This window comes from Sinocyclocheilus grahami, unplaced genomic scaffold (assembly GCF_001515645.1).
Source record: "Sinocyclocheilus grahami isolate Dianchi unplaced genomic scaffold, SAMN03320097.WGS_v1.1 scaffold372.1, whole genome shotgun sequence".
In the NCBI taxonomy this organism is placed as follows: domain Eukaryota; kingdom Metazoa; phylum Chordata; class Actinopteri; order Cypriniformes; family Cyprinidae; genus Sinocyclocheilus; species Sinocyclocheilus grahami.
The window spans coordinates 437,538-451,753 of NW_015505551.1; the positions used below are offsets into that span (position 1 = coordinate 437,538).

At 38.9% G+C, this 14,216-nt stretch overlaps 1 pseudogene; it reads right to left on the reverse strand.

Moving 5' to 3' along the window:
- The window catches only part of LOC107549422 (neuropilin-2-like), a 104,403-nt pseudogene that overhangs the window by 5,368 nt on the left and 84,819 nt on the right, over window positions 1-14,216 (reverse strand).

The following is a 14,216-nucleotide window of genomic DNA, read 5'->3' on the forward strand; positions in this document are numbered from 1 at the left end:
CATTGTGAGCGATCTATTCTACCCAACTCCCCACCTCAGAGAAAAACACTGTCGACTGTCCGACAACCCCTGAGATGCCCATGTCCAAAAGTAGCATCAGTCATTCGGATCCAAAGAGACATCGGAAGGGGTGTGAACATCAACCTCAATCCTCTGGTCTTTGAAAAATAGACTGTTTTGCTTTATTAGAAGCTTCTCGGTTCAGTATACGTGATGCATTTAAGAGCCCGAGAAGAATGGCTGTTTGGCATTACGCCTTGCTGGCTGACGTGTTGACGGCGTTCTCGAGAGAGCGCTCGTACTCATTAATGTGGTTTCCCAAGTCGACAAGAGACACAGGGCAGGAGACAAAATGCCTATAGCAGCTTTAATAAATGGTATCTGGTCCATTAACTAATTAAAAAATATTAAGAGTGAAGAAAGAAGGGGGGACATGGTTTAGGAAGAAAAGAGCGATAAAGTGCTTGCTTTAAAAGCACATTGCATGACGGTGCCAAAACATCTCTTACCACCTCACAGCAGGAAATGGCATTAAAAAGCCCCTCAGGAGCCAAGGGTCTTTATCCTTTTATTTCCATTTTGAATGGCTTATACTTCTTATATCGACACGAAGACCTTTTGAAATGCTTTGAGTCCTGATTCTAGATCTGCTGAATGTTCTTAAAGGGATAGTTCACCCAAAAATTAAAATTTGATGTTTATCTGCTTACCCCCAGGGCATCCAAGATGTAGGTGACTTTGTTTCTTCAGTAGAACACAAACAGAGATTTTTAACTCAAACTGTTGCAGTCTGTCAGTCATATAATGTAAGTGGATAGGAATCACGGCTTTGAGAGTCATAAAACATACACAAACAAAACCAAATTAAACCCTGCGGCTCGTGACGATACATTGATGTGTAAAGACACAAAACAATCGGTCTGTGCAAGAAACTGAACAGTATTTATATCGTTTTTTACCTCTGATTTTCACTGCAATGTCTGAACTGTCCTGATTGCGTCCTGAGTGCGTTCGCGTCGTCTTCTTCAGCCTGCATGTGAGGCGCCTTCTTCTTCTTCTTGCTTTATAGCGGATCACAGACTTGTAAGTGCATTACCGCCACCTATCTCTCAAATGGACCATCGACACTCCTAATTGAGATTGTAGATAGAGTGGCATTTATAAGTCTGCGATCTGCCGTAAAGCAAGAAGAAGAAGAAGGCACCTCACGTGCAGGCTGAAGAAGAAGACGAGAACGCGTTCAGGACAGTTCAGACATTGCAGTGAAAATCAAAGAATCACCTGTGCGTCTGTCTTTCTTTCAAACCTGAAAGACAAAAGGAAATGCTAAATGTTTACATCATGTTTTTCTATGCAAATGAGATTTGAGCAAATAATAACTTTATTCTGGCTCACACAAATTTAATGACAGAAGATTTCTATCCATACAAACTACTTTTATGATATATGGTGAGATTTTGTTTTGTCACTATCGCTTACATAAAGGAGCAGCATGAACATTCTTCAAAACATTTCCTTTTGTGTTCCACAGAAAAATTAATGTCATGTAAGTCTGGAATAACATGACAGTGAGTTTTCACTTTGGGGTGACCTATTCCTTTAATACTGCTTTGTAATACCTTGGAGTACCATTGAAATACTACGACATTTGCATGTGATAATCAAATGGTACTGCCACAGTACGTTTGTGGTGCTCACTCAGTCCTAATACAGAACTGATTATTATAACCTATAAAACTGAATGACAACTCAATTCAGTAAATGATTCAACATGGCTATGAAAAAGCATATGGCAGTCTTGGACTGCATTCACTGCTAATCATTCTTAAAGCTTCATGATTCTTCAGTGAACTAAAATTGCTACCAGGTGTTGATATCTGCACAAGGTCTCTCCCACCCCAGCGCTCAGTGCTTCCTCAATGCATGGAGACGGAAAAAGGAAACAGCTGTCTTTGTTTATGGGACTTGTTTTTGGAGCCTCCACACCAGCAAGCGTTTGCTCAGAATCACACACGCCAACACAGTTTTGGGGGATCTTTGGGGAAAAAATGTGAGAAATACAAGATAGAAAGGAATAACCTAGATACTGCCACAGAGAGCACAGAAGCAAACACAAAACATGAAGACTCCCTGACACAATCCTTCTTTCTCATAATTCTCTTATCTCATTGGTGGCGCCATCCTTTCATTTAAGTTGAGCACATCATTGATATGAAACCATGCCTAAAGCAATCTTTAAAGTCAACATGAAAGAACATTTGCAATGCATTTTAGTTCCGTAATGATGTATTTCCACAAAAAAAAAAAAAAGATGAGGCTTTTTAATTGGGAAACCCAATGTCAACGTTTACTGGTCAAATCTATTTTTGTTTGGAATTATTGAAGCACTCTTTATTATGTTATTGACAACCGACATTAATCTATTGAGTTAAATTTTGGCAAGGTTTTAGGAAGGCTGTATTACCTACAACCGCACGCAGCCTTAAACAAGTGTTACCAATAACATTAACCAATAATTGGCATGATCTAAGCAACATCAGTGGAAAAGGGAAACTCATTACATAAACACTTTTCTCTTTATAATAACAGTGCACTGATCAGTCATTCACAATAAGACCAAGAAGTTGTATGAAGAAACTCAATTCTGATTTCATGTTGACTTTAAAGGCAATGTTCAATCACGACAGCATATGTTTATATCATCTTAGGTGGACTCTCAATTTATCAGACTTAACTCAAGATGTTTACATGCAGAAACCTTTTATGCAATACTTCGCCTTCCCTTATTACTAATTAAATCATGCTTGCATTGTATTCAAAAAGTGCTATGAAGCACATTCTCAGTAATGGAGCCTCCACCCGTATGCTTTAATTTATCTGAAAGCTTCATGTTCTCTCTTTCACCAAAAATCTGTTCCCATGTTCTGCTATAATAAAGTAAAGTACTCATAATCAATCTCAGGGACTAGTCAAAGTGCAAACATTGTGGCATGTCCACAACAGCTCTGAACTCCCCAATGTTCTGACCTTGTCCAATCACATTGATTTAACATACAGTAAGTATAGCACACTGGATCAAAGTCAGTCCAGGATCAGTGATTGAGGTCAGTGGATAACACGTCCTCTTGGCTTGGCGTTCATCAAGAAGCTGGATACCAATTCGCTCTTGGAGAAGGTCCCTCCAGATGAGTATGAGCTGGCTAGATGTGGTAAACAAGCTGAGCACACTAAGACAGGGTTGTCAGTATCCAAGAAAGAAAAGAACACAAACAGAACGAGGAAACAGAAAAATCGAAGTGCTGGGTTCATCTGGATGCATCCGAATCCAAGCATCTGAGAGCGTTCTTTGAGGTTCTCCTCCAAATCTTCAGTCTGAGATCTGCTTTCATCAAGGACTTACTTCATGAAGTCAGCATTTGCTGGCAAACCTTTAGTCCAGGTGTCTCACCAGTAGGAATTCCCATCACCCTTCTCAACCCATACAGTCAACTTGGGTGTCACCCCTGCCCTGTGCACGCCGCCGTTCGGGTAATGTGCACTGTGGGGGCTGTAGTAGGCCATTGTGGGTTGATTCCTTCTGGCTGTAAGATGGCGACAGCTAACGGCCATGACAATGACAATGACCAGGAACAAGATGGCTCCTCCACCAGCAATTATGTAATACCAGTTGGGCAAAACAGGTGGTACTGACAGCGTATCTATTGTTGGCTCACTCTTGCCAGGTAGGGCTCCCCCTGGTGGAGAGATATACAAACTGTGAAACACACCACACTACTGCTAGGTTCAAATGCAAACACACTAATGCCATGGAAGATGCTGTATTGACTGTTTTGGCATTCAATCATACAGAGTAGAAGCTTCATGCTCCATGTTTCACTGTTCGAAATCACCATGAAATAATCTCTTTACAGTAGAGAATAGTTGTTGTGGGATCGACGTTTGGCTGCATAGCGGCGTGTACAGTGAAACAATGAGAGTGAATGCAGTGCTGTTATGTAACGTGTTTTCAAATAGGCACCTGAGTCAGACTCCAAGCATGTTGCAAATAAACACTGCCCCGTTCTAGTCCTGGGGAGTGGGAATGTCGTACTATAAATCATTCTGGATTTTTTTGCATGCTGGATTTTGGGACAAGTGGCTCTCCAGGACTACTTAAAGGGCAGGTGGCTACATGAATACAAGTGCTGGTAGTTCTCATAACCATTATGTTTTAGGGATACATTGGGGCTGCATTCAAAACAAGAGGCTGTTTTGCCAAGCAGAGGCACATGCATTCTGTTCTCCCTCAGTTCGGCCTTCTGGTTCTTGAAGAATGTTGACATAATTGATAATTGGAGGAGTTTGTAATAGGGCTGGGCGTCGCCAGCTTTGTCACTACATTGTGATGCAACCCTATATATCATACATGGATCGAAACTGAGATTGAGAGAGACCCAATGTGACCACATGCAAGACTGATGATATGGAATTATTTTCTATTTTTGCACAGTCTTGCTCCAATTCTGACAAGTACTGTACACCAATTATTATTAAATTATTAAATGGATTTACATTTCTGTCCATCTAACTTCCATCAATCTTTATTACATTTTCTTTATCAGTAATTAATTTTAGAGTGGCTGAAAAATGCAACTTGTAACGTTAGCACTTTGATATTTCAATTTTCACACCAACCACAAAGCTACTGGATGAGTTTAGTGGCTCTAGAAAGCAAACGTGACACGCCGCATGTTGACTTAAAATCGTAAAAACTTGCAATGTCTGACAGACTGAAAATAAAAACAACCCTACATCTCCACAAAAACAACCAAAATAGTAACAAATATTACAATCACACAACAAGTGGAAGCAGAGTTTCTTGTCAGCTCTTTGTCTATCTCACAGATTAGTAAAAGCACCGTGTGAGAAGCGAACATTTCAGAAAAGAATAACACAAAAAAAAAAAAAAAAAACAGTTCTCCAGGGACTCCAACGAGACATACCCTGAGTCTCTGATGCAATGCTGCCATCATAGCAGAACCCAGCACAGGCAGACATCTTGTTATGCTATATTCAGCTGCGGCGCATGATTGAGTCACTCATTAGGGAGAGCGACTTGGCCCTGCCTGTGTCTTTTATTGACACTCATTTCACAGAAGAAAGTGGAGGTGCTAATATGCCGGTAGCTTGTTTGGGTTTTCTTGCCAATACAAGTTTTTAAAAATAAAAATTTCTAAAATAATAAAATGGAGCCCCAAACATAAAAAAACCCATCATACTGCTTCAGTGTCCAGTACTGGACTGCAGTCCATGTCTGTATACACTGACAGATACTCTGTTCTTGAGGGATCCTACACTTTTATGACAATTCCCATGACTTTTCTGGTCATTTGTTATTAAAGATAAGGATTTTTCATTATTAAATTCATTAAATTGAAGGTTCAGTTTTTTATTTTTATTTTTTATTATTATGTCTGGTACCAGTTTTTAAAATGAATGCATTCTAGGAGCATACATGTGATCACGACTATGATATTGCTTTTATTCAACAGTTCTATAAATGTATTTTAGACACAATACAGGCAATTTTGTTCTGACATTGAAAACATTTTTTTTCGCTAGTCACAAAGGAAGTTTTCCTCAGCAGATAGATATATATTAATTATAGATACTTTCTATAATTCATATATACTTTGAATATAGTATCAGTTTCTTTAAAGTACCGCTATTATGCCATTTCCAATAATGCCTTTCATGCAGTGTGTAATGTAGCTGTATATGAATGTAAACGATCTGCAAAGTTGTAAAGGCGAAAGTGCACGATAAATTAAGCGTTAGCGTTAGTTCTGGCAGGTCACGTGAGTCAAGCTTGCATCAGCTGATTCTCAGCTGATCACATCTACCTATAGGAATACGACACCTATCGCGGCATTCCTATATAAGCTCTATTCAGTATTATTCAGCAGCTTTTCAGCTTGCTCGGGAGCAAATTAAGCATCGCTGCTCGCAAATCAAACTGTTGCAGCGTGTTTCAGAACATCTGAAATCCACATCTAAGATAAGTGAATGCTGTTTTAATCCATATCGCTGTGTATATTACCTGGTCTGCTAATTGAAAAAAGCATATTTGCAGCAGCATTTACGCATCTGTGTTCATACAGCTGGAGCAACACAAAGTCTAGAGCATGTAATCGCTCTGAGGACACGCCGATAGTTAAGGCCAAGAGAACAAGTTTAAATGAAACACGCATTCTCGTGTATGAGTTTCAACTGGGGTTCGCTGTGTTTCTGGTGTCCTTTGACAGCTCTTTGGTCTTGGCCATGGTGGAGTTTGGAGTGTGACTGTTTGAGGTTGTGGACAGGTGTCTTTTATACTGATAACGAGTTCAAACAGATGCCATTAATACAGGTAACGAGTGGAGGACAGAGGAGCCTCTTAAAGAAGAAGTTACAGGTCTGTGAGAGCCAGAAATCTTGCTTGTTTGTAGGTGACCAAATACTTATTTTACCGAGGAATTTACCAATTAATTCTTTAAAAATCCTACAATGTGATTTTCTGGATTTTTTTTCTCATTTTGTCTCTCATAGTTGAGGTATACCTATGATGAAAATTACAGGCCTCTCTCATCTTTTTAAGTGGGAGAACTTGCACAATTGGTGGCTGACTAAATACTTTTTTGCCCCACTGTATCTATCATTTTGACGATAGTGGTCCTGACAGAAATAAAGTTATTGTCTCCCAAAATAAATAATTGACTCTGAACAGTGTAAACGAGTTATTAGTAATTCAAATCAGGGTAATACATTTGCATAATTCCCGCCAATGTTCTCCGCTGGCCTGTAGAGAACAACTTGACCCACCCTCAAACACAGCATTTTATTGACGACTGCTTCTCTTATCTTGGGGAGTTCAACACAGGATTTACAAAATGCTTGTCCTTGAAAGATGGTTCAGTACCCTGTTTATTTAGATCAGCTGGTTTTACAGCCTGTAAATATTATAAATAATAAATGTTTATATTTTCTATTGAGCATTCAAAATACGGAACAATGGAAATGGGCGTATCGTTTCCGACACACGCAGTAGACCAATCACAACAGTTGGGGCCATCTGATCAATCAGAGCAGAGTAAGCTCAGGGAAAGGGGGGTTTTAGAGAGACTGAATCTTAGAGCTGCTTTGAACGAATCGTTGGAAAATTATGCAATATTAAATGCATATTTTGAGAAAATGAAAGTGTTTTTTGACCTTGCATGCATGTAAACCTATTGCAGGAGACTCCCAAAACAACATCAGAAACCTTAAAAATGGCATAATAGGGGCACTTTAAAAATGTTTAAACCTAAAATATTTCTCCCGGTTTTACATGACTATAGGATTGCACAAGTGTTAGCATGGCTGAAAGGAGAAAGATGCCTCAAAAATAGACTGACAGAATGCCCATCTGGAGTGCGTTTCCCATACAACGACGTAACTCACTGATTAACCACCATAGTACGATACATTGTTGTGGAAACTAACTAGCCAGTCACGACTGTTTCCCGAGCATATCCGTTGTTTGAACCACATTAGTTCAACAATTCAGGGCTGTTTTTAATGACATCACATGCATGTGGTGGAGTAATAACTTCTGCTAATTAATTGATTCGAGATCTCTGAGATGCTGCTGTATTGGTACCTGATGACTAATTTAAGATGTTTTTTCCCTGTCATTTAGCTTTATTTGATGTTTGATTCATCGCGGGTTTCCTCTTACGTCACACTCCGGGGGTTCCCTTAGGCATTTATGTGCATGTGCACTCTTCAAAAATGGCGCTTATTGAGGACGCGCTAAAATGTATAGATTAAAATGTATATATATATATATATATATATTTAAATTGAATGGAAGATATAGATTGTACTACGTTAGCTTGCTTACTGTGCCCAAAAGCATAATTTATTTAAGTCCATATGTCTTACTAACAAGAAACTATTCTTCTAACCACAGGTCGAGAGCTGTAGTTCCTACCACGTAAGTTTGCATCGCTGTTTGCGAATGTTCGTTTGAACTATGGTTTTGGGAAACACCGAATCGATGAACTATGTTGGTAACAACGGAACTTGTTGGCAACCATAGTTGGCTAACGATGCTTTTGGGAAAATAGTCAATGCCATCAAATGATAAAATACTGACACAACCTGAATGAGATTTGAAAGCTATGACAGAAGGGACAATGGTCAGCGAATAATGACTGAAATATTTCATGCAAGAAAGAAAGTCATACAATTTTATGACATGAAGGTGAAATTTCAGTTATTTCTGGGGAACTATTCCTTGAACGTCAAAGTATGTGGCAGAAGAGCCTCATGAGTTTAGCAGCCTGACAGTCCATGTTTGAGCATCTTTCCCAATTGGGATCTTAACCACACTGAAAAATGTTAGAAATGGATTGGTCACCTCAAATAACCGACCCAACCCCAGGCTCCTCAAATCACTGCATAAATGCCACATGCTAGGAAGTAAAACGAACCCTAGATCATCCCTGTAAACAATAACTGCTGAGCAGGGCAGAGAGCAGGAAGTGCAAACATTCACACCTGAGGCAGAGAGTTTAAACTCACCGGTCATGTCCGGAGGGAACGCGGCAAAAGGCTCTAGATGAAGAAGAGAAGGATGAAGAGAGGCAGAGAAAGAGAGAAAGACAAATAGAGGAAAATGTTAATCTGTAATGTAAGGTTAACAGTGGTGTACATCCATGCCTTAGTGTATCAGATGCTGATGACTCTGAAAACATGCACTGAACTTCATAAAATAATGAATAACCTACATAAGAGACCACAGAGGAAAACAAACTAAGAAGGTTCCTGAAATATTTACCCTCAAATCAAGGAAACAAGCACCATGAAGATTTTGTGGATTGTGGCATTATTTTCATGATAATCAAGCACATTTACATCAAAACTCTCATTACTGTAATGTGACAAAGTATACTTTTGAGTTTTTTGCAATTCACTATTTTCAATTATTAAAACATACTTTGTATAATAATAATAATAATAGCCCCATAAAGCATTTTTTCTTCAGCTAAATTCTTTGTCCCATCCCCCATACAGTGTTCAGGCAAGGCATTGTGATTCTCAATTTGTTGTCACAGAATCGTGCTTTCAAGTTTTAAGTAGTTTTAATGTTGTGAAGGTTTTGTTTTGAGGAGTGAACATGGAAGAATGGAGAACATTGCCTGAATTCTTGAAATGCAAACAATTAGAAAAAAGATGAGAAACTATCGTGGGGGCCAGCGGCTCGGGGATCTCTTTTTGGAGGGAATTGCAAGTCCAACTGCCCGGGTCGATAAGAACTCTCCCACCATGCTTTGGGAAGAATCACAGCAGGCGCATGGTGGAACACAAGCTCAGGAGGCTTCCAATTTTTGGATTCGAAATGAACCACCAAGTCCCGTAGCCTCGGAGCGTGCCAAGCGGCAATGCTGCGAGCCAAAAATGACTAAATCAGGGTTTCCAGTTATGGATTGGGAATCATAGAAGCAGTGAGCACATGGTCACATTTTGATGTCTTTAAGACCATAAACCACAAAGCTTCTGTGCAAGATCCATCCTCAAAAAGCTCAGGCTATCAACTAATTCCGTTAAAAATCTCTGTTTACAAACATGGAAGGAGAAGCGCAAAGGAAATAATGAAACATAGATTAGCATCGGGGCCCAGGGGCATTTGTGGCCTAGATTTGATTCTACATTTTGCGTTTGATGGCAAACAACGAGCTGCACTATTTTTTTGTGTGTGTCCTCCTTTCATGTTAATAAATTCTATTTTGAGAAGCTCTTTGAGATAGTGGCTGTGATGGCTAGGTTTGATCACAGTAAATGGAGAGGTTTATGGAGTTGTAGTGAGAATCTCAACGAATTATGGTGAAATGATGGATCTGGAATATGTGCCGTCTGTAATGAAGAGATAAAGGTAACCTCACAGGAAACCAGAAAGAGCGTGGCAGGGACAAACATCTGGTAGCGATAATGCAAGGTTTTGGATTAAATTGTTGCTATGAATAACAACAAAATTATAAAAGGACAAAACTAATGATGGAAGAAAAAGATGAAACATGTACACTTACGAGTACACTCTTCCAGTGGTGTGTTCACACTCATGTGGATGTTATCGATCCAGATGTGGCCTTTGGTACCCTCAAAAAATCCTTCAATTACCACCTGTGTGAATATGAGCACACAGAAAAAATGTCACCATGATATCTGTCAGGCTACCAAAACTAAATTAATACATAAACAAAGGTTTACAAGTAAAAAATGTCTAATCTTCGTTTAATGCACAACTAGCCATGCATTATCCCACTTATATGATGGTCAATTGCCAGCATTGACAAGTTAAAGCAGCGCAATATTTGACCGAATGGGTAAAAATTACGTTATTTTCGTCAGTTACGGCACGTTAATGCATGGCACAACTAGCCATGCATTATCCCACTTATACGATGGTCATTTGCAAGCATTTACAAGTTAAAGCAGCGCAATATTTGACCGAATGGGTAAAAATTACGTTATTTTTGTCAGTTACGGCACATAAGTGCTAGCATTCTGCCCACTTCAAATCAGACACAGAGATGAAATAGTGCGGTAAGATCACATTTATTTGAATGAATGAATTATAACATTTATTTGAATTAATTATCGACCGATCAAGAAAGAGGGAGAGAGACAACAGTTGTGTGTGAATGGCTTCATTAAAAGCTTATTGTATTACTGTATTAAAATCTCACTGAGAGATGGACTGAATGAGTGTGAATATCTACATCTGATACAGCATTCATTCTTCAGGTCAATCTCATATTCCAGTGTTTCCCAACCGAAGTGCCATCTGTCGAGAGCAGGGGTACCGTGTAAAAAAATCAATTTTTAATATTTTTAAATTGCTAAAATGTTCAAAAAAAGCATCTATTATATAATATCCATTTCTGATGTCGCCAATAATTAGAGATGCACCGAAATTTCGGCTGCCGTAAATTAGTTCACCCCTCAGGTTTCACTTTCACGTGGTGTGACGCTCTGCGTATTATCCCGCTCTATGCATGTGTGCTCCGCTCAGTCGCTCCACTCATATACAGTTCATGCGAATCGGACCAGCAAAGTCCACTCAAAATTGAGCCGACAGGAAACATCAATGTAGTACAGTATTGTTTCTGTCTGCGATAGCCCTACTGTGTTGTAACATGATGTGTGGTACATGGGCAGCCCTGGTAACGCTGCCCTCTCATTCATTGATCTACTAACCGTTATGTTATGCTCACATGTTCTGATAATAATAGCTTTCTAGTTATTTGTGCTATCATTATTAATTTATTTATTTGTACTTATTTTATTACTGACTGCTTACTTGTCATTTTTTATTCAATTCAAAGTTTGAAATCAAGCTATCTCATGCTACTGCACCAAAATTAGCCAACTGTAAAATTAAAAAACACTGAGTGAGCAAAAATTTGTGAGATAGCTAGTTATAATGGTAATTAAATAATGTTTACATATGTATAAAAGCCTACATTAAAATGTCATATAAATTGGTCTCTTCATTAGAAATTAGCCTACTGATTGCCACCATTGATGGACAAAATGTTTTAATAATATTAAAAATATCTGTATGACATTATATTCTGCAGTTCTTCCCTGCTGTACCGAATATCTATACTTTTCAAATTATCATATTGAAGTTAGAAATTCAAATATTGTGTAATATTAAATTATAATATTTATTTTGTAGGGTGCCACAAGTTTGTTAAAATTTCCAAAGGGTGCCGTGACTAAAAAAAGGTTGGGAAACACTGTCATATTCAGTATAAAACATTAGTTTGTACATTCTTGCCTAAAAACTCTAAAAACTACATTGCGTGACACAAAAACAGTATTGTTTATAAAAATATAGTGGGCATATATTAGGGCATCCGCCATGACCCTCGCTGTGAGAAATATTGCAAGCGGAAATGGTGAAACAGCTGGAGTTCTGTTATCACTAGAATATCACACGCCTGGAAAAGGCTCTCAGCCAATCAGATTCAAGAACCAGAAAGAACTGTTGTATAAAATGAATAGAATAGAATTTAATTGAAAAAATAATACATACATCACAGTTTTAAATTTATTTTTACTGTTTACCATGTCTAACCTGCTTACCTGAAATTCATTTGGAGATCGAGGTATGATGGTCCGTCCTTCTTTCCAAATGGGCTCCTGGTCTCCACGGAGGGACCAGAGGAGAGTTTCCTCTTGGTCTTTGTTCTGCAGCAGGACCCTCAGGGTTCCCTGATCTTCCAGCTGATAGGAGAACATCAGGCAGAGAGGTCCGGTGTCGGGATCCACACTGGGACTGAACAGCCGGGCTTTCTGGCTCACCGTCTCAGGACTGGCCTCAATGTACAGGTAGTTTCCCAAACCTGTGAGAGAACAGACACAGCAAAGCTTATCTCACAGTCTGTCAAATTTGACTAGCTTCTACGGAGTGACAAATGAAAACAGTGCAGCCTTTTGGTTAGTTGCATGTAATCTTGTTTATTCCCTGCTGGGCAAAAAGTCCCATTCAGCACATGACATTTTAACAGTCTGGTTTGTGTCACTGCGGGCCCGACCTATCAAACAGCAAGTGAGCACTTCCTGAACCCAAATTGTGTTTCCAAGTAAAATGTTTCTCTTGTCCCACCCATCTAAACATCATGCTGTGTGATTATATGGAAAAGTCAAGGGTGTCATTGTGGGAAAAGTCAAGCACCTCATCATTAGTTTTAGTGTCATTCGTGAATGATAGCAGCCCACTAGGCTCTACTGTAGGCACTTTAGGTGACGGCAGGTGTCTGTTTGCTAAGCCGAGAGTGAAAGAGCGTTAAGTGGGAGCAAGGCACGACCCCCACGGTGAAAAAAGAGTGGAGAGACAGGTGCACACTCTTTTATCTCTCTATATATTTGTGAATAATCTTTCCAGACGTTTCAAGGTCAAAAGGATCTTGAAAAAAGCTCATGTGGTGGCGGCCGACATCTCTCTGAACGATCTGATTGGAGGAGGAAGAGACATGTGACCTATTGGAGCCTTAAACATTTTGAGAACTGCCAGAAAGCGCCAATAACACCTTGCAGCTGTTGGCACGGCTTGTTAAATCTTTCAGAGAGAGCATTTAAAATATTTCAAGGCAATGAATTTAAAATAGGTTTAGGATAACAATCCCCTTAACTTCACTGGGAACGCATATATGAGGAGATGTGAAAGGGGCAAAGTGAATATCTTTCATTTATGTGAAAAAAATCGCGCAAGAACTACATTTATAAGGGGAAACGAATAATGATCTCTTGAAAGTAGCTCTGAGTACATGGAAGTCTATGCAAAAATCCTGGAGAAGAACTGGAATACAGGGTTGGAAATGCAGTTTTCCACAAGAATCTTCACCACTGAAGTCAATTAAAGATACTCAGATTCAACCCTTTGCCACACGACAGCTCAGAAAGACTGAAATAAGGAGGTTTTGAACTTCCAGAAAGGAGGCCTGGGAATGTGAAATGCTTCTTACACTTTTATATGGTTTTGGAACAAAATAAATGATTAAACAATATTGCTTAGCACTGTCTACGTCACATGAAATATAATCATTCAGCATCTTTCATTCAGCAAAGACGCAGTTAATTGATGACAGGTAACAATAAAGACAATAATGTTACAAAAGCTTTCTCAAATAAATGGTGTTCTTTTGTCCACAAAAATATTAAACAGCACAACTCTTTTTAACATTGATAATAAGAAATGTTTCTTGACATCTCGAAACTCATGGGACACAGTTGTTCCTGTGGCTCAGTGGTAGAGCATTGCGTTAGCAGTGCAAAAGGTTGTGGGTTCAAGTCCCAGGGAACACATTTACTGGTAGAAAATGCATAGCCTGAATGTATTGTAAGTCACTTTGGGTAAAAGTGTCTGCTAAATGCATAGATATTAACAAAATATCAACAAGTTTTTAAAATTACAATAATATTTCACAGTATACAGTGGGTATAGAAAAGAATCAGCCCCCTTAAAAATAATCAAATTTTGTTGCTTTGTAGCCTATAATTAAGATGGACACAGTTTTTGTTTTATCCAGCTGTATTTACTCAGTGCAACTTATAACATCCAAGTGAAAAATATAACACCAACATGTCAGAAAAAAATTAAAAAACAGAATCACTGAGTTGGAAAATGGATCACCCCCTCGTAAAAA